This window comes from Macrobrachium rosenbergii, chromosome 43 (assembly GCF_040412425.1).
Source record: "Macrobrachium rosenbergii isolate ZJJX-2024 chromosome 43, ASM4041242v1, whole genome shotgun sequence".
Classification (NCBI taxonomy): Eukaryota; Metazoa; Arthropoda; class Malacostraca; order Decapoda; family Palaemonidae; genus Macrobrachium; species Macrobrachium rosenbergii.
In genome coordinates, this window is record NC_089783.1 from 50,601,408 (window position 1) to 50,623,840 (window position 22,433).

The following is a 22,433-nucleotide window of genomic DNA, read 5'->3' on the forward strand; positions in this document are numbered from 1 at the left end:
GACGACGAAATACGGTTGGGACGTCGCGAAAACCGGTGAAAAAAAAAAGGGTTGGGTATCAAGGGTGCGCCTGGCACCCGCCAAGGGTTGCTGAAGTTGCTCTGTTGCTGCAGAGCTGGGGGATGCGATGCAACGACGAACCAGTACTTTTGAATTCCAGAGTAACCTCACTGTTAAGTGTGCACGGGAACTAAGCTTTTCTCCTTTGGTGAATTACGAGCTTAAAGCCCATTTTAGACAGAAGACTGTCATATAAAGATTCACCTATGCTTCACAAGACACCAGTTGTTTTTCTGTTATCTTTCTCCTCGGTCTAAGGAAAAGCAAAGTTTCATAGTGTGTCAGAGGGTAGTAAGAACCCGCTGGCTGGATTACGAGAATTTGGAAGTGAGTGAACGAACTTAACTAGCATAAAGGTCTGTGAGCACATGTTCTGGGCACGGCCATCCCTGAGAGAGAGAGAGAGAGAGAGAGAGAGAGAGAGAGAGAGAGAGAGAGAGAGAGAGAGAGAGAGAGAGAAGGCCTTACTGGAGTTCTCTTGCTGAACGTGTTCCTCTGTCGTCCCAGTATGCTCTTAGCTACAGCTGACGATTGACGAGGAAGTGTTTAAAAGGTACAAGTGGGAAAGTCATAAGGCAGCGTAAACACACGTGCCTAAAAGGAAGCTTTAAAAAAAAAATAGAGAAATGTTTTTTGAATTCTATTTGCATCCCTGGAAGTTGCAGTAAGGGCACACCCTCACTGTCCAAAAAAAAAAAAAAAAAAAAAAGTTTCGTGCCAGGTTAAACATTCATGAAATCTATTTTGATTTCGTGTGTCAGAAGTTTTTCTATGGTCGTTTTTGGAAGATTGCGTAGACGGTCAAGAATTTCGGGTTGCAGGTGAGTACGATATTTGATGGTTCGGACCTTTAACATATTTTCAGTATACAAGCAATAAAATATAAATGCGCACAGCGTGGCTTAATTTATCAATATTTAGTGTTGGGATCTGTGATATTCTGTCACGGCAAAAGCAATAGTATATATAAATGTGAAAAGCAATATATTTTTTTTCTGTGAGCACATGAGAACAGGTATATCTCATCGGCACTAGCTGTGTACGCTACACACATCTGTTTGCCAACAAAATAATGGCGAAATTCATAATCCATTAGGGTATATTTTGGAATGAACCGTTATAAGATTTACTGTGAATCACAGGCAATACATGAAGATTTCATATACGCGCATATACATAGATATACATAGAGATACATATGTAGATTTTATATTTAGTATACCTGTGCAGCCGTGTCAGAGAGAGAGAGAGAGAGAGAGAATGAGCGTGCAAGAGAAGACTATGCTTCAGCGTTAATAGTCTCAGTGTTTTTTGCAGGTTTAATTTATAATGTGGCTTCTATCACAGTTCAAACACCTCTCCCTGACTTTACTTGAACCTTCCGGGAAAAATTCGTTGTGGCTCCACTCGGCCCACCTTTAGGTACAGTGTTGTTGTTACTCTTATATAACACGAAAGCTAGAAAGCGTTTTCATTAATTTCAAGTGTTTAACGGTCGTAACAAACGATGCCGTTGTTCCATAAAGTTTTGTGCAGTAGTATGATGGAACGCACTGGTAACAGTTTCCTTTTCTGAACTTACTGAAGCTCTAATATTGTTACTCTGTCCTTAATCTTTTGGGATTTACGTAGGCATTATTATTTTCCTTCTTTCACACCTAGTTATCGAAGTGATCATGCGACTGCACACAAAATTATAATGCAATACATATATATAATACTCATATGTGTGTCTTTGTTCACGCGCCAATAGAGTTCAATATTCTACTTTTTTAAACCTTCTGGACAGGTTCTGTAATCTGCGGAACTACTTCCCACAGAGGAAATATACTAAGCAAATTCCCAGACAGGATGGTCAGGATCTCCTATCCACAGGGTTCGAATTCCAACATCAAACCATTCAGCCGCCAAGGTGGTCAGAGCGTGTTTCACCTTTAACACACTTACCTGTCCAGATCAGACAGAGTACTGAAGGTGAAACGAACCCGCCCTCTCCTTGACAACGTAATGGGTAGGGTTTTGATAATGGCTGAGGTAAACGAATAACACCGCTCATGATGCCTTTCGAACCTCTTGTTTTTATAAAGCAAAGAAGCTAAGAAACGAATCCAATGCCTTTAATTGACAATACTTTACTTAGAATAGGGTTCTTAAGAGTTGAGGCTGGCAAGTACTTTTTTTTTTAATGGAAGCACATTAATGATAAAAATTCTCAAACTAACAAAAGCGAGGCAGTCCCGGAAAAGAGAGAGAGAGAGAGAGAGAGAGAGAGAGAGAGAGAGCGAGCTGGTGGTTAGACTTTCTCCCAGGGCTGACGGGAAGACCAACTTGCTAGTCTTGTCATACAAACAAAGATTTAAGAGATCAGAACCTATCCTTGCGGGCTGGGATAGCTCCGCCCCTTTCAGTTAGTCATGTTATAGCAGTTACAGAAAGAGCCACCGAACAAGGAATCCGATGATATATGATTTCCGTATAGGCAGTCAGAGATAAGGTGGTATGAGAGGTGACATATGGCCGCCTGAGGGAACAATTAAAGATTTTCCTTCATCCCAACCAGACTTGAAAAAACTCGGAGCCTTTCGCCAGAATAATGAATGTGTGATCATGGCGACCGGGGATACGTATAACGGTTGAATTGAGATTGGCCAATTCACACAGTTGTGTTTTTTTGTAAAGTTCAGTTATGATATTTAGCTAAAATATGACGTAAAGGAGTATGATTTATGAAATGGCTGAATGAAAATATTGTTGTAATTTAATAAACTATGTATATTAAACATTTCAGTCTTATCTTTGGTAAACGAAGTTAAAATACCTTCAGCTGGACTGAATACATTTCCTTCCATGCACCATTAACTTCTGAAGGAAAACTTGAAAGTTTAGACCTAAACTTCTATGTGGTCCTCAGTCGACAACCCCCATCTTTCTTTGAACATGTCATCTAAAGCTCCACCTCAGAAACTTGATTATGGCTATGATGGCACCAAAGAGTTCCCAGATAACCTCGAATTCAGTTTTTTTCTTCTTCTTTTCCCGTTTAGTCTTTTGGTGCTTTCAGTAAACCTATGTTTGTTCTAAAAAGATTAATTAAAGTAAACTGCAGTTCCAGACATCTCTTTATCGTTCAAACGTTCTCTTAAGCTCAAATAATTTTTTTTTTTGCCATTATATCTGTCTTGAAACTGGTCCCTGAAGCTGATTGTCGAACGTAACAATCACTGAGTATGGTCAGTATTTGGGTGGGTTACCAACATTGAGAATCTTGAATCTTATCATTGAATTTGAGCAGACATACAGCAGACGAATATATACTTTGAATGTTCTTGTTAGCAATGTAAAGTTTGTAATGTCACTCAGTAAAATTGAATTAAGGGAAATATTTAATAGTTTTCATTAACGTGTTCTTGAACCGCGTAATTACACTGCATATTCGAAATCATCGCAGCAATAAGTAAATGTTTTTCAATCCTTTGCAGTCTCGAAATTTTATGGCAACGCGAAAAAAGTCTTCTGGAATCGGGTCATTTCTTTACAGTGGTCAAACAAAAGCGTTTTGTTTTTATTTCTTGCAGGTTTTACAGTATATACAAGAATATACCGTAGCTTGAATTCACTGGATTCAAGCTGGAGGTGATTTGGACCTGTCCTCCTTTGCATATGTACGACAGAATTGTCAAATATACTACAGAGACGTGGAGTCAGGTTCAAGCTGTTTACGAATGACATCCAGTTTTATTGGCCCATAAACGACACGGCGGGTATAAATACGAAACCAGCTGATGTTTTTAACTAGTTGACACTTAATTAACTGTAACTATATGGAAATGAAACTGAATTCACATTGGTTTAAAGGAAAAGTAAGTTAAGAAGCCTTGGTGATATTTGGCTGAACAATATGGTAATCCAGTTCTGATTGCTGTCAAAGTCTATGACTTAGTTGTACTGCTGGACAGTAATTTCTGTCTCACTACCAAAAGCATTAATGTTGTATGGGTACTGGCCATTATCCTTAGGAATACTGCCCATGTTAAAAATATCTTTATAAGTGTTCTATTAAAAGAATAAAACTTTCAACTATCATAATTTAACCGATACACCTTCAAAAGCTGCAAAATATATTAAACAGAACGGCAAAGTTAATAAAGGGTGTTGTATCTCGGGGCAGGATTACGCTTGTATTGTTTGAGATGCATTGGCTCGCGTCAAGTCTGGAAAAATGCTTAAAATATGTGTACCCCCTCATCAAGTTACCCAGAATGGATGTCCAAAATATATGAAAGACTTACTGTGCATAATACCGCCAACGGAACCAAATTGGCTACGGATGGACTTCAGTTATCTGAGCCAAGGTGCAAATCGAATGTTGGTTTTGGAGCCTCGAAATTTGTAGCCCCTATGGTGTACAATAAGCTCCTGATATCAGGAGGGCTAAAGATAAAGAGTAATTCAAGAATCAACCGAAGACTTAACTGTTCTCTAGGGGTTATGACAGTTGAATTAGACATTCAATATGGAATACGACGTACAAATCCCAGAATCCCTCTGCACTACTGTATATAAGAAAAATGAACTTTCGGGTCTCACAGAGCACCTTTGGTGGCCTGGGATCGGAAAAAAACATACTGTATCATGGAAGTTATAATAAATCTGTCAAGAAAGTCTAATTTCATCTAAAAAAATAAAAAAATTCATTCATCTAAAAGCTTAAAAATTCACAAGACTATTTCTTACTAAAAGTATATAGTCTTCCTTATAATGACATCTTGGTTGACTGGAAAAACCGATATGGTTACTATATAAAACTCTTGGTTATAAAAAGAAATTTTGGCGAGATTAGAAAGCGTTATGGACGAGAGCTGCAACCGTACGATAACGATCACAACGTCACTCATTAACATCGAGTACCCAGTAAGGAAACGCCTTGGGCCGAATGGTTATTGACTTGATCTGATGAGGGTAAGAAGACCGGTTAATGCCACCTTGTCGAGGCATATTGAATACCCTCTTTGCATGATTTGTGGTCATTACGGGCTGCCCTAAGAGCAAAAGCCCGTGCCATCACGAGGCTGGCTTAATCTATCCAAGGTCTCAGCCTATACTCCTCTCTAGGCCTTGCATCTATCAGCCACATTAACACTAGGTCTCTCGTAGCTTCGCTGAATCCTGATTGCCACACCTGGCCCCATAATTCATTACCACTTCTGGGGTCGACTTAGGGCAAGAACCTTTGTTGACATAGGCCAGCTGATTCTAAAACAAGTAACCGATTAGCAACCAGTTTGGGCGGGAAGAGGGTAGGGGGAGAGGATGAAGGGAGGAGAAAGAAGAGGCGGAAGGAAATAAGGTGGTGTGAGGAGTGGCGGACTCGTATTGGCAAAATGGACGTTTACGTTTTTTGAAAACCTGAAAATAATTTACCTCGCTTTCGAAGTCAAAGAACTGCGCAAGGCAACGGCGTTGAGAAGCAGGTGCACAAACCCGTTTGTGACGAAAATATTCAGTCCGGTAGTATTTCTTCACATGGGAGCACTTCCGTCAAGCTTTACCTACAGAGAACCCTTACACTTTGGTGACCAGAAAAGAACTGAAAATGACAAGGAAATGTTACCGGAACTGGGTCTAACTTTCTGAACCAACGGTGGTTCAAACAGAAAGGCGCCAGTTAACGCATTTCTAGTTACGACTTCCAATAACTGAATCATACGAGCTATACAATGGCGGATAGTTACTTTCAGCATCAGGCAATGCTTCTTCACCATGGATGCTCATTTCGCATTTATGCAGTCTCTCATTTCATACTGAAGGAGGAAGTGCAAGATGACGGAACAGCACTAATTGCCTATAGGTAGAATCGGAACAGCTATAATAAAAACCATTTTTTTTCTTTTTACGACTTCGCATCATGAATTTGAAAGAAGAAAAAATGGTTTTTTTGTTTACAATATAAGACTTCTCATCAGTCATAGAGACGAACTACAGAGGAAGTCCATGATTAGTTAATGATGACAGTGTTCCTTGTCTGTTAATTTTGGTAATTTAAAAAAAAATGTCTTTTTAGTAAATTTGTGCGATATATTGCAGTATAAAAGAACGTTGCATTTTTAATTAGAGGAAGGGTGGAGAGAAAACTCCTACATTACACTGAATGACGCTACAGCCTTGTAACTGCTAAAAGGAACGTTCCAAATTCAATGATCAGTTTTTTAATGATGGTACCCCTCCTATGTGCTGGCCGTACCCAGTGCCAGTTAATTTTAGTAATCAGGGTCAGGACCCTAGTCTCAAGAAAGTGATACTGTAGCTTGGCAGAAGGATAGGAATAGGCCTTAACTACTGTTTTCTCTTCGTTTCGGCTTCTGATTCAGTTGTACAATTAACTGCAATTGCATTTTCAGCAAAACTTTTTTTTTATCTTTTATTAGAAAAATACATTAATGCAGTTTTACAGTTGTTTCACAGTATTTACATAATTTTACAATGATAACTTTTCTACTTACACGAATATAATATGTTTACATACATTTTTTTTTATTTTACTTTTTCCCTAATTTAGGATTCTTTTTCTACATAGACTTTTTATATGTATATAATATTTAATATTAACTAGTCTTTATAATACAATAGTATTTCTTTTCAATTCCACATTTTATCAATCCCTATCTCTATATTATATTGTACAGGTAGTCTTTTGTAAATATCTTATTTAGGTCATTGTTGAAAGCATGACATATTAATATTTTGTAGATTTCATTGTTTGTTCCCCTGTGCATCCAAGCGTGCTTATTTTAATGCTCAGTTTTATATTTTAAGGGGAAAACATCAGTACTGTCCTATGTACGACGTGTAATGGAAATATAGTCAAAATAACCTAACGATTTCCTACGTGGAACTAAAAAAAGAAGTAAAACTGCGCGAAGTTTCTTCGGCGCAATCGAGTTTTCTGCAGCCGCTACAGCGTATAATCAGGGCCACCGAAAATATATCTATCTTTCGGTGGTCTAGGTATAATGCTGTATGAGCCGCGGCCCATGAAACTTTAACCACGGCCTGGTGGTGGCCTATCTATATACTTGCCAGAAGCAAGATTATTGCTAACTTTAACCTTAAATAAATTAAAAACTACTGAGGCTAGAGGGCTGCAATTTGGTATGTTTGATGACTGGAGGGTGGATGATCAACATACCAATTTGCAGCCCTCTAACCTCAGTAGTTTTTTAAGACCTAAGGGCGGACAGAAAAAAGTGTGGCTGTACAGATAAAGCCGGCACCAAAGTTTTCTTTTACAGAAAACTAAAAACCACGCTTTATTTTTAAACTTTACCTTTGCTATGTTTTCCAGTGGTTTTACTTTGCTATTTTTTATATGTATAGAACGCTTCAGCCAAAGCAAACATACAAAGGGCAAATATAATCAGTGCAAATGTAATCACGGAGATCTCTGTAAATACGCAACACCGATTTTGGGCATGGTCCTTTTAAATAACTTAAAGCAGTATAACCGGTCTTTTGCACGAATTTGAAATTTATTTGAAAATTTGTCACAGAATACTAAGATTTTTGGTTTATTTTTTCAACATAAGAACAAATTCATCGCATATAGTAATATATTACATAAATAGGCTCACATATTACCTTTGTATTCATTATAAACGCATTATGCAACGAGCAACTTTGGTGAAGTTTAATGACAACCTAATGAATATGTGATAGTACAAGTATTATTTGTAAATATTCTGTGCAAGTAACCTAGGCTTATTTTTAGATTTAAAATAATTCTTACTAATTGGGCTGCTTTAGAGTTTGTGAAATGAGGCTGAGCGCTCATTAATACTAAAAAATTCGGCTGGAAGTTCGTTATCTTGAAGAATCTGGGATCTCCAGGTTCAGCTCCAGTTTCATTCAAGACAACCTTGACAGCGAATGAGGCTAGACTTGTTGTTTGCAATTTACATTAATTACAAGATTATCGATCTCAAGCTGAGATCTAACCTAAACGAGATTTTTGATTAACTAATCTTGTTTCACAGAGGTGGTCCACAATTTACTGGAGATTGGTAATACTGTGATCAGTTACTCAGAATATGCGACAAATTCTCTTACCACCGACTCCTAATTCAAGAATAACTCACAGGATACTTACAGAAAGCTAGGCTCTGTTTCTGACTTCCTGTACCAAAGAGGTGATCGCATGCTTTTGAAGAACTGTTCCTTCACGGTACCAATGTTGGAATGTTATTCTCTTGTTTGAATGGCCTTCTAGTCAATCTAGTCACAATTGTTCGATGGCTGTTTCATTTTCCTAAGCGGTAATTATTACCAAAGCAACATTCACGCAATTTCCTGTCTTGTTATTTTTCGTAAGCTTTCTTTCTTTTTGAACCTTATCATTAATTCCTGAACTTGTGGCTTAGCATGTTTCGCTTGCTTTACCACAACACCAAGCTGCCCAACACAGAGCTGGATTAAGGCCAACTGATACCCTAGGCATAGTCCAACAACGGTCCAGCCTCGACCTTTCCATTGTCCATTTGACAAGATATTAAATCTCCATAAATGATGAGAGTATACCAAATCACCAGGAATATTTTTGTTGAGAATGCATTTTTAAAAATTTATTTTATGGGGTCCCTGGTTCTCCTGCACCATTTGTTCTTTGCCGTGGTGAATCTGGAATGAGAGAGAGAGAGAGAGAGAGAGAGAGAGAGAGAGAGAGAGAGAGAGAGAGAGAGAGAATAAAAAACCTCTGTGACGTCTAACACAAGAGGTCTTCTGTGCTTAGATGATGATTCTTTAAAATGCGAGAGTCTGAATTTAAAAACGGAATAAAATAACGGGAAACTGCCCTTTCTGGATTATTGTTTCTCCTGTCAGTTTCATAAGTTATCATGATGGCAGTACAGAGCAGATTTTCTTGAAATTTTGAGACAGTTCATCAGCATTTCACACAAATACTAAATCCCTCATATAATATCGAGACACCAATGAACACGCAATAAATGTTACTACGGAGGTCCAACGAAAATATATAAGTAGATTAACACAAAATAACACCCATTTGTTGAAAGCATCGATGATTACGTGACTGCAAGCGCGCTGTAGGATACGCTTCAAAGAAATCAACAGTTTTTATACACAGGTTCAGCGAGAATGGATTAAATACAAGTAATGTACGATGTATTAGGGTGTTTCACAGTGTCTGTTCTACCAGGCCTTGAAGAAAACAGTATTCTTTAGACCCTGTGAAGTACATTCTTAGCTGTTCATTACACGGAGACTAATCATATTGACATTTTTACGTCATTCTGAGGGAAGGGAGATGTGAGACTGGTGTTTCAGACCAGGTAGATATTGTTTGCATTTTTCACCTGGCGACTGGTAAAAAAATCTGTACAGTATCTCTGAATTTGCATGGCTTGTTTTCGAACGGTTAGACCTGTGGTTGTTACTTTAGCAGCTCCCAGCGAAGTTTCTGAGTACCTTGACTAATCACAAGGCAATTTTCCGCAATACCTAAACATCAGATAGACATTCAATTGATACCATATCGTCAGATGGTCGTTCAATCCAATAAATTGAAGCTCAAGTAGTCATTTCCCACAGAAACCTAAAACTTACATTCTCTCTCCAAGCAATTAGCTCAAGTAATTAGAATTATTCATTTCCTCTCAACATTTCTCTCATGGTCAAAGATTCGATCTCTTTCACAACGATTAGCAGAAATATTCCTTGGACAGACCAATGAATTCTTTGACGGCCATTTTTGAGATCAATTTTAATCTCTAATCAACTTCCTTCCAGAGTAAATTTTGAGCCTGACTTTCATTCTTATTTCACATAATTTTTTTTCTTAATTTTTGAGTCGCGAAGGATGATGAAAAGCAACAGGTGTTTCCTATACTCATCGCTCCTGGCGCAAAAATAATGAATCTAGTATTATTAAGCGACATTTTACAGAAATTACTTTTCATTATTGTATAGGCGTATAGATTACCTATTCCCTCCAACAAGCATTCTGGAATTAATGTAAAGTTTTCCTGAAAGACTGATGGTGGGATTTAGGTACAGCATAAGGGGCTCTCATGAAACTGAAACCTGCTTTTGGTTCCTCTAACTAGGATGACGCCAACTTTTCAAAGCAAAAAAAAAAAAAAAAAAAAAAACTGAATTAGAAGGATTTATCGAATACCTCGATACTGCAAAATTTTCAGAATCTTTTCCCGAGATTTCTTTGCATCTTAAGATTGCTTCTCGTTCTTGAACAATGAATTTTAGCCCTACTGGGGTTATTTTACATTCTAAGCTAAGCAATGTTCTATATATGCCTCGCGTCGGCTATATTCTTGTCGAAAAAATATAAGTACAAACGCATAAAGAAGAAACTTATTTTTTCTCAGAGATAAATCCAGAGTTTGAAGGTGGAATCCATCAGGGTAAAAATGCCATGTAATGTGATTAAAGAAAATTAACAAGAAGGGACAAAAGCTCCCTGCACACTTCTACATTAGGAGCTGAACGAAAATAACGATGAATTGAAGCGAGAGCAATGGCTACATTTTCGGTTACATCTAATACTTGACATACTGTACTTCAAAACTTAATCCCGGCAGCTTTCATATCCTGTTTCTGTTAAGGGAAGAATTATTCATGAGGGAAGAAGCGAGGAGGTAAAAGAGGAGAGAAGGAGATAACTCGTTGTGCTAAACCGAATCGTTAAGGAGGAAATTGTATTCCAGTTTTGCCTTCCTCGGCCCACTCGCTAACCGTCTCCTCCCTCCCTTCCTCTACCGGCTAAGCCATCTTCGAAGCGGAGAATCTCGCCTCGTCTTTAAAGGATAAATATGTATTTTCCACGACGCTTGATTGGCAATTACGCTCCGCAAGTGCAGTGTGCATCATATTACAACGGGAAAATAAGCAGTTCCTCGCGATAAGGACTTCGATTCATAAAAGAATAAGCGGTCTAGGCCAAGTTCATAACCGACACATGCGTTTTCCACCTAACACGTACACTTTACAGGAGTGTGCACAAGTGTACACAATGAATGAAGTTTAAAATGATCAAGAATATCTGGGAAATAGTTGAAAATACCCGAAAATATTATTTTACGCGGTTACAATAATTACAGGGTGAGAGAGTATCAGTGCAACATCAATAGTTAGAGCAAAGCTGTCTGTAGATTCGGTGTGCTGGATATGTGCCTGATAACAGTTTCTTAAGCAAAAAAAGGTTCATAAATTAGTGGTGTTAATTATATCGCAAAAACACAAAGGTAATAATTAAATAAAGACAGGAACAAGATGGAGGGGACAACGGAGAAGATAAAGAAGAGTAGACAATTAAGAAAAGTAAGAGAGAAGTTACTGAGAATCAGAATTGAATAAAGAATAATAAAAAAAAGTCTGTCTGATAAACGACTCTAATTTCATGACGAATTCTGGGAACGAACAAGAGGCCAAAAACTAAGAGTAAGTCGCCGAATGACATCCAGAGAGTCAGAAAAGAATAATGATGTATGAAAAATGTTTTGCGTGATGGCCTTTTTGCTGAGTAAGCTGTTTGACACAATGACAGTGTCGGCAAGACCTCACTTGTCTGTCGTGCTCACTTAGAACCATGAGAACTATGTTTACGAGGAAAACAAAAAGCCGTTTAGCAGGCATATAAACTGCCGGGCAAATAACGCCTGAGCCCGGTTTCTTACTTCTTGAATGATTTATGTTACGATCTTCCATTCGGAGAAAATATGCTGCTTATCGAGTGCCGAATATGACGCAGTAAGATGCAAGGCTGCTTCCTTTGATTGTATTTTGATCCAGGATTATGATTTCATAAGAATTGGATGGCGCACGAAAACATGGTACTAGGCAGTTGGCAGAAGAAGAAGACTTAACCGATACTGAAAGCACCGGTTATCGTAAGAGAAGGGAAGGCAGGACTAATTATGCTTGCAGGATGTCATAAGCGGTCAGTTGTTTGATCTACATGAGGAGTTGCCAGGAAGGAGAGACGCATTTCCTTCACGAGCTTAGGAAACCTGTTCACTCACTAACAGGATGGGACGATGAGGGTGGCTGAGGAAGCGGAGGTAAGGGCCGCAAAGCCTGAACAACAACGGTCACTCCACAGGTCTCACAGGCTTTCAAGAAATGAGTAAATAGCACACGATAACACACATATATACAGTATATATATGTGTGTGTATATATATATATATGTATGTATATGAGAGTGTGTGTGTGTGTGTGAGTGCATGTGTTGTGCCCATGGTCTTTCTTAGACCATGGTTGTGCCTGTGTTTTTAAATATCAACGCAAGGTACGGGGCTGTAAACCCCACAACCCCGGCAATTTCCTTTCTTTCACACAATGGAGGGCGTGGAGCATGCTACTCGTGTCCTTTATTTTACAGGAGTTGAAGCTGGTTGCCATTTACCGCAGAAGTGAGAGGACATGGGGTTTATTTTCTCACCAAGGGCTAAAAATCTTCACTAAGTGTTCCTCTGTTAGAGGGAAGAAATGTCAGACCCCTCATGTTGTGGAAATTTTTTGCAAAGGAGGTTCATTGTAGCTCATCAGTAGTGATCAATGTCATTTTTTTCTCTCTCTGAAGTGATTTTTTTCCCCGCCTCCCTGGCGGAAAAGTCTTAAGTATAATTAGGTGTGTACAATTGTATAAAGAGCAAAAATATGTTGCATATTACGTTCAAAGTCAGCGTCTCTGCATCTGATTTTTTTCCCTCTAATTTATGCACCATTAAGGACGAGAAGCATGATAGTGTCTCCATATGCAGCAAGATATGCGGTCCCAATTAAGGCACTTTATGCTAATGGGTCGACTATTGGCTCGTGTGTCTTCTGATAAGTAATCGGGTTAATGTCTTCTTTATCAAAAAATTTATTCAAAATCAAGTGAGGTTTGACACCCGAATTGCAGTAGATGAAAAATTTAGCGAACTAGATAACGGTGGTACATATGATCCTAACTGTCCCTTGTGTCCTAACCTAAAATTGACCTGGGAATTGTCAGTGATATGGCTAAATTAAGAAAGAGCTTAGTCTATTATGAAATTTGCAGTTTCATGAATCAAATATGTAGGTATTTTGATTAACAGCAAGAGAGCAGTAGCTTTAGGTTTCAGCCCCGTGGAATTTTTTCCCTGCAGGCAAATCGGCAACCGAATATCGCATCCAAGAGTATTTTTGCTGATCCGTTTCAGACCTTGGGTGGTGTGCTAGTAAGATACGTAACTCCTGATTTTCCAGAGACCGCACGTCTTGATAAGAAAGAAAACATGTCATTATGGCGGGATAATAAATTAAGAAATGGGATACTAGAGACTAATTTTGTTGGCAATTGATAATTAGAACGTGGCAATTAACGGAACACCACTGCTGTCACTAAGTCAGCAACTAGCACTGCACGATTTAATTATAAACAGAATTGGGATGAGTCTTTCGTACCACCCCGGGACGAATAGTATATGATAGCATCATCTAGGCCTAGGCTCTTGTGTGCTCCAGCCATCATGCCAGGATTCATCCACCCTTCATTAAGGTGTGATAGTTAAAGGACACCTGGAAATGGAAACCTAAAACTTAATTAAATCCCCTTCAATTTTCGAGGTCACAGTGCTCGTGCTATATCTACCGAAAACTAGCAGCTTTCTCTGTAACGTGAAGTGAAAATTATAAACACACACACAAACACAAACACATACATATATATATATATATATATATATATATATATATATATATATATATATATATATATATATATATATATATAATTGATTTTATGCTGAGTGTTACTTGGTAAGATAAGTGCGATACTTCAGGAAATCAGAGTGCCGGCGTACGACAGGAACGGTTCTACCCTTGTGACAGCATGTACTATACATCGTTAGTAACACCAGCTGAAGAGAGATGTCTCATCGGTATCTCTCAAAAAATGGAAAAAACTAGGATAATGGGAAAACAAGAAAAATATTAGGTTAAGAATGGAAATATATGGAAAAGCCAAAAAAAGCATATCACAGTGACTTGGGACTAGACATTGTGGACTAAACAGGGAGAGCCTTCACACCGATTGTGTCCGCTCCGTTTAAATAACCTATTCGTAAGGTTTCACATATGATTTTCATTAACTCCACGTTTTAAATAGGATCTTACTACCATAATCGTCATCATCTTACATAGCAATGACAATGAGTATGGTAAAAACGATGATGAACAGCTGATCATGGTACGGACAATGAACTACAATTTGGATGTGAGTGGATTGTTATGAATGGACAGTCTAGTATTATTGGCTTTTAAATTATATCATGAAAATCCGGGCTAATTTTCAGTCAAGAAACGTACTATCACATCAATATTGCTTAAATCATGATAATCCTGATTGATTTACAGGCAAGAAACGCATCTATCGCCATCATTCATCTCTTTGGATAATACGTAACGGAATTCTTAGGTTCAGCAGCTTACAAAAAATCAACTGTTAATGAAATACCATTCCTCAAACTGTGCAGTTCTGTGACGCCGTCATCAAAAGTTCAAGGTTTATTTTGAACCCAAACCGGACTTTCAAGACCAAGAGAACAACAGTGATTAAACTGCTGAATCCAGGAAGAGATACCAGTTAAGACCAGAATAACCGTGCCAAGTTCGAAGTTCGGTGATAAATGCATACTGGAAGTTTGATAAGAACAATGAGGACGATTGGCAAGGTTGATAACATAAAACTAAAATAGAAAATCTTTATCTTTATGCTGTTCTTTCCTGTTCTTAACAGCTTTAGTTCTTGGTTATCGGGCAATACAATGACCAAGGCCCAACTGCCTTCTAACGGTAAACACTAGTGGCCAACTGATAAACTGAATGGACAGTCTACTGTTGACATCAGAAGACAGGCATCAAATTTATTCACATTATTTACATTTGATCATAAGAATCGAAATGTTTATTGTATCATTTGAGTGCCTAGTCTAGAAGCAGATCTCCGTTAACTGCAACATATATTAAAGAAATGGCAAGAACATTTCTTCAAACGGCTGTTCCTATTAAATATAAGTTTTGGGGGTCATATCTCCCCACGGCACCAAACAGGTTCTACCAACCCCCGCCCCACTCCTAGTGCAGTCACGACGAGAGTGTCTCGATGATGATGAATCCTCACCACTTAAGGAAATGGGGTATTCTGAATCCTAAGACTATGGCTCAGTAGCTTGCTTGATTTACATTAAGCGTTCAGGGGTCAGTTACGAACATTAGAATGTCTTTGTGCTTTGTATATATATATATATATATATATATATAATATGTGTATATAATATATATATATATATATATATATATATATATATATATATATATATAATCAACAAAGAAACTTACAGCACAAAAATCCTGTTTGTACTGCAATATGGCGATAATTTCAAAGATATTCCCCAACTACTCATGAGCTTAAGAGCTCATGTAGCATTTATGAACAATAACACAGTGGAACAAGAACTAATTAAAACCTCTCCCGACAGTGCAATAGGATGCGTATATCAAATCCCACTTAAGCTCTGTAACAACTTGTGCATTTATCATACTGCAAAACCACTGGTAAATATTATAGAACAGAATAAAAATATGTAAGACATGCAAAATAGAACAGTTCAGTTTTCGTTCGTGTTAGTGAAAATAGTCGTAAGAACATGAGTATCAGTCAAACCACGTATAAATTCGATTCATTGATTTCAAAAGAGATGTACAAAATGTTTACATTTCGAGGGCAGCTGACATGGGACTAGAGCAAATGTGTGAGCCCGCACTGATGAACAAGATCTGTAAACAGAGTATTGACCTTAGACCTAACGAGTTCACTGTTCCTCCTTCTTTTCTCACTTATCAGTTGTGAATATTTGGTTTTCAGTCGCCTGTATGTTCGTTTGTACTGCCACTCTCGCATATATGTTGTACACATTTCTACCACAATATATCAGTCCTCTCGAAGATATCTTAGATGTAAAGAAGAAACCAGTCAGGATTTATAAAATGTGCTTCCATCTTCCAGTGGTACATTTGCATGCATGCATCATATACATACAGTATATATATTACATACACGCATACGTGCACATATGTATGTATATATATATATGTATATATATATGTATATATATATATATATATACCACATTACCACGGTGAAAAATAAGAGACGGGGTGCAGGTCCTGACCAGTTTCGACTTTATTTCCAAGCATTGACGTCAGTGGCTTGGAAAAAAGTCGAAACTGGTCAGACCTGCACCGTCTCTCATTTTTCGCCTGTGGTAATGTGTGTTAAACAAATCACGTACAAAAGTGATTATAATCATATATATATATATATATATATATATATATATATATATATATATATATATATATATATATATATATATATATACATACTCGGTAATTGGGCGGCTACTTGGAAATCTTAGCTTAATGATAAATAATATTGCCAAGACCAGGAAGAACATTCTTTATTGTACGAGCTTTCGAGGTATAAAACCTCATCATCAGGCTGAAAAAACCGACAAGGATGAGAATCAATAAAATTACAATAATATGAATTGTCATAAATCTTCAGCAAAAATACTAACGAAATATATAAAATGAACAAGTAAATACAAACTAAAAGGGTGAGACGTAAAATAACGAAAAATTAAAAACACAAACATAAAAATATGAAAATAAAACTAAAGTGAAATGTAAACAAACTACCACTCACAAAGTAAAATATTTAACGACCTAATTGAGTACCTACTATGAAATTACACGATAGCTAGTTGAATACCAGACGAGTTGTTGTTCAATTCCGGCTTCATCTTTTTAATAGTCAGCGACTCTGAAATTAAAAAGTCCAGTCTATTTGAACAAAAAGACAGTACCCGAAAATCCAGGTCAGTGAAAGGATGGTCCTGTGCTAAACTGTGCTCTCTAATGGTTTGGAAAGGGGAAACCTAGTTCTAATAGAAAGACCTCTGTGTTCCAAAATTGTGTGTCTGAGCCAGCGGTAACCAGATCCCACGTATCGCAGACCACACTGCGAACAAGTGAACAAGTAAACGACACAGGAATTAAGGTCCACAGGCAGAGTAGGCTTCTCTCTCAAAAGTGATCTTATTGTAAAAGGATTACAGAAAACAAACCGGAAACTGATTTGAGGGAAACCATGCTTAAGTATTTCTTGTAACTTTTTTCGGACCATATAGCTACTATGACCAAGGTAAGGCAATTTAATGTAATTTACATCTTTACTAGCCGTACTGTATACCGGTCTGGGACAAAACTTTTCATTTAAAAAATTTTTCAGAACTTTGTAAAATACAAAAATGGGATATGAGTTTTCAGAAAAATAATTCTGGAGGAAAACCATATCTTGATGAAATAAATTAAAATCACAACAAACATTGTAGGCTCTATTAATCAAAGTGCGTATTGAGTTCATCTTATACAACTTTGGCGAAAAACTGAGGTAATTCAATACCAAGCCAGTAAAAGTACTTTTCCTATAAACAGAGGCCTCAAATTTGGCACTATTTCTGTATACCTGTACATCTAAAAATGACAACTTATTATCCTGTTCCGTCTCACAAGTAAAAGAAATGTTAGGGTGACGAGAATTAAAATATTCAAAAAACAAATCAACATGTGATAATTCCTTAAACACAAGTAAAGTATCATCTACATACCTACGGTAATACAAAGGTTTGAAAGCACTAGGGCATTCAGACATCCAAATCCTTTCACAATAACATCAGCCAATTTTTTCTCAACGTTGGAATCTAAAATCGACGACAAACACTTAAAATCCAAAAAAGAAAGGTTGTTCTTTAAATCCCTATCTAGTGAAGACAAATCTGTTAAAACTACCTCTTTCGTTTTTTTGCTCTAACCTCAGAGTCTAAAAGTTTAAACTGCCATGAGAGATAAGTTTTCGTGTTGTGGAAATCCCTGGAATAAACCTTAAATTTAATGAAATTAGGAATAACACGGTAATCCTTGTAAGTATTCAGAAATCGTATGTCTTCCTCAATCTTCTTGGATCTATAACAGGATAATAAGTTGTCATTTTTAGATGTACAGGTATACAGAAATAGTGGCAAATTTGAGACCTCTGTTTATAGGAAAAGTACTTTTACTGGCTTGGGATTGAATTACCTCAGTTTTTCGCCAAAGTTGTATAAGATGAACTCAATACGCACATTGATTAATAGAGCCTACAATGTTTGTTGTGATTTTAATTTATTTCATCAAGATATGGTTTTCCTCCAGAATTATTTTTCTGAAAACTCATATCCCATTTTTGTATTTTACAAAGTTCTGAAAAAATTTTTTAAATGAAAAGTTTTGTCCCAGACCGGTGTACAGTACTGCTAGTAAAGATGTAAAGTACTTTAAATTGCCTTACCTTGGTCATAGTAGCTATATGGTCCGAAAAAAGTTACAAGAAATACTTAAGCATGGTTTCCCTCAAATCAGTTTCCGGTTTGTTTTCTGTAATCCTTTTACAATACGATCACTTTTGAGAGAGAAGCCTACTCTGCCTGTGGACCTTAATTCCTGTGTCGTTTACTTGTTCACTTGTTCGCAGTGTGGTCTGCGATACGTGGGATCTAGTTCCCGCTGGCTTAGACACACAATTTTGGAACACAGAGGTCTTTCTATTAGAACTAGGTTTCCCCTTCCCAAAACAACCCTTTTCTGCCATTAGAGAACACGGTTTAGCACAGGACCATCCTTTCACTGACCTGGATTTTCGGGTACTGTCTTTTGTTCAAATAGACTGGACCTTTTAATTTCAGAGTCGCTGACTATTAAAAGATGAAGCCGGAATTGAACAACAACTCGTCAGGTATTCAACTAGCTATCGTGTAATTTCACAGTAGGTACTCAATTAGGTCGTTAAATATTTTACTTTGTGAGTGGTAGTTTGTTTACATTTCACTTTAGTTTTATTTTCATATTTTTGTGTTTGTGTTTTTAATTTTTCGTTATTTTACGTCTCACCCTTTTAGTTTGTATTTACTTGTTCATTTTATATATTTCGTTAGTATTTTTGCTGAAGATTTACCATGACAATTCATTGTATTGTAATTTTATTGATTCTCATCCTTGTCGTTTTTTTCAGCCTGAAGATGAGGTTTTATACCTCAAAGCTCGTACAATAATGAATGTTCTTCCTGGTCTTGGCAATATTATTTATCATTAAGCTATATATATATATATATATATATATATATATATATATATATATATATATATATATATATATATATATATATATATATATATATATATATATATATATATATATTTATATATAATTACAAACGCGCACACGCGGACACATATATGTGTGTACACTAAGAAACTACAAAATAAACACGTGATTTTGTTTGTTAGCTGAAGCTTCTGGAAAAATTTAAAAAGAAACGACAGAGTGCCGAGTACTTTCGTGTATTTTTAACTCATCTTCTGGGCACAGAGTGATACAGTGCATAAAACAAGTGAGCTAGAAAGACCTCACAAAAGCAAAGTGAAGAAAACAAAATTAAAATATGTATAACCAGGTCATTACAAACAGAAACAATGTTCGTTCAGATCACTCAACTACTTAACACCAAACCAAGTCAAAAGAAGGAAAGGTATTGCCTAATGACCGCATTATATACAGAAATGAATGATAAAGCATTCAGCTGTTTATCATTCAGTATACTCGTATAATGCGGTCATTAGGCAATTCCTTTCCTTCTGTTGACTTGTTTGAGGTGTTAAATAGCTGAGTGATCTAAACGAACATTGTCTCTGTTTGTAATGGCCTAATTATACATAATTTAATTTTGTTTTCTTTACTTTTTTTGTGAGAGCTTTCTTGCTCACTTGTTTCATGGTCTGCATCACTCTGTGTCCCAAAGATGTGTTAAAAATACACGAAAGTACTTGGCACTCTGTCGTTACTTTTTAAACATTTCCAGTGCTTCAGCTAATATGTGTATGTATATATATATGTGTGGATGTGTGTATGTGTATCTTACAAGTAGCTACTTCCCTTAGAAGGAGGTGGGGTAAAGAGAGCAACCAAGAATATCAGACTCATCATTTAACTTCTTAGTCAAAGATGAACCCCTTATGCAGAAATCTTCTACAACATTAGCCACTTCATCAGGCTACAGAGAAGGGTCATTAGCAACACGTTAAACTCCCTACACACACAGGGACATTCTCCCCTATCTAACATGAGCTCTTTCATCTGAATATTAAGATCTTTTTGTTCAAAGGTCTATTATTACATCTATCCACCATATCCAAGGTTTTCATTTAATCGCTTCAGAATTATATATATTTTTTCATCAACCTACCTTCTTTCATTCTCTCCACATGACCAAAAAATCGTTTTTACCACTTCTCTGTATCTCTCATTTTCTAACAATTTTAGTCCTTAATCCCTAAGTACTACGCAAAGAACTCATCTCAGTTTCAACATTTTTTTTTATTCAGTATTCACACTCGACTCCCATAAGGGAGAACTGGCTCAGCAGTCCTTTCAATTATTCCAAATCTGGTGTTCCCAGACACTCCTCTCTTCTTCTGAATATTCTGTTTACACTAATCAAGCTCACTTGCTACACCTACTGTGAGACTCGCCTCTGCTTTCATCCTATTATCATCTGTCACATTACTCCCAAATATCTATAATTGGTTTCCATTTGCTTTATTGACTTTATTCTTGATGACATTCCTGTTACAAATATTTTTTTCTTACTATTTACTATAATTACTCTGTGCTATCTCCAATCAACACTTTTATCTGCAAGCAAGACCCACTCTTCACCCCATTCATGATCCCCTTTCTTATCCCACAATTTTACATTCCCATCTAATGTAATTTCTCTGACACCTCGTAATACTTCATCCATATTGATAGAATTACGGCCACAGAGTCAATGCACTGTCTTAGACCATTACACTGTACGCAGTCACAAAGGCATTATCACCAGGATGTCTCCCCTTTATATAACTGTGCTATTCTAGCATGTACGCGTACTTCTGCATCTCATGTATATTGAGGTTCCTTCGGCCTAACACTCTTGGCACACCAATGCACACCAAGTTCCTAGTTGTTCCTCACTTCCCTTCAGCTCAAGACATCCGAGGTATGTATACCATCGTCTGAGCATCCAGCTTTCTTTGACTGGATGTGGCTTCACCACAATCACTCATAAAAATTTAAGACCGCATCACATCCTCTTTTACCTTCTTAGTTTTCTTCTAATTACATACCTCGTGGCTTCGGTCATTGGTCGTCTTTCACACGCAGCGGAGCGGTGAGAATGCGTCCTGGAATTCGTACAGCTGCAGCAGAATGATGCTGTTAGGCTAAAATAGAGAAATCCCCATCAGCCTTCAGAGGACATTTTCTTCGACGAGGGACTCATCAAAATTAACTGTTTATTATATCGTAAATTTTATCAAAAGGTATTTATGTTCAACTAAAACATTTAATATAAATGACGTGAAAAAGAGAATTCTACATATGTTCTTGTATATCATTAGTACCATTGCTATTACGTAAGATTTGACTAACGAGCAAGGCAACTCTGGCGACTGAATCTGGAAACCGTTTCTGTGCTCATCCAAGTCTGCACCTAAAGAGATTTGAGAGATGCAATATTCAGTGGTCAGTATAATCGAGTATGTTGCTTTGTGGGGTGACTCCCGAGCGTCTTTATTAGACCCTAATTCCTAAATTTGATATTGTATGGAGCGACATTGCTGTTAGCCATTTTTAATTTATGCTTCTAAAGATCTCTTCATTTTAAACAGGCGTGAATAATCGTTCACGACCCAAAGTTCAGAGAAATGGTAGACTTGATTTACGTTGAGCTAACTTTGCTATTTTTCATAAAATATAAAAATATGGAAGCCATTCATTCCTACAAACTAATAGATACACTATTGACAATACAGACAGGAGTTTTAAGATTACGATGCCTACCTCTTCTACATCTAAATAATAATAATATTGATAATATTAAAAAAAAATTCCGCTACAACTATGCATAAGGTTTATAATCTATCTGTACTCAATTAGGCCTAACTTCCTTTCAACTGTCAGCTGCTCTATAAAAAAAGGGATTTTACGATTTTCTTATTGCTCTAAACGAGAGAGATAATAAAATGATGAATGTGAGGTTAGAGAAATACCGGCATTAACAGAATCATTGCCATTTCGGGAATTGACAGAAAACATATGCTTCTTCTTCTTTATTTTTCATTTTTAAGTTTTTTTACGCTGTAAAAAAACTGTTATCAGATATATCAGTAGTAAA

The 22,433-nt window shown here is 36.9% G+C and overlaps 1 protein-coding gene across 1 annotated transcript in view; it reads left to right on the plus strand.

Moving 5' to 3' along the window:
* Positions 1 to 571: 571 nt before the first annotated feature.
* The window catches only part of LOC136828890 (hatching enzyme 1.2-like), a 122,746-nt gene continuing 100,884 nt past the window's right edge, over positions 572 to 22,433 (plus strand). Inside the window, exon 1 of the mRNA XM_067087188.1 lies at positions 572 to 881. The gene's annotated coding sequence lies outside the window, so the exon portion shown is untranslated. The remainder of the gene's footprint in view (positions 882 to 22,433) is intronic.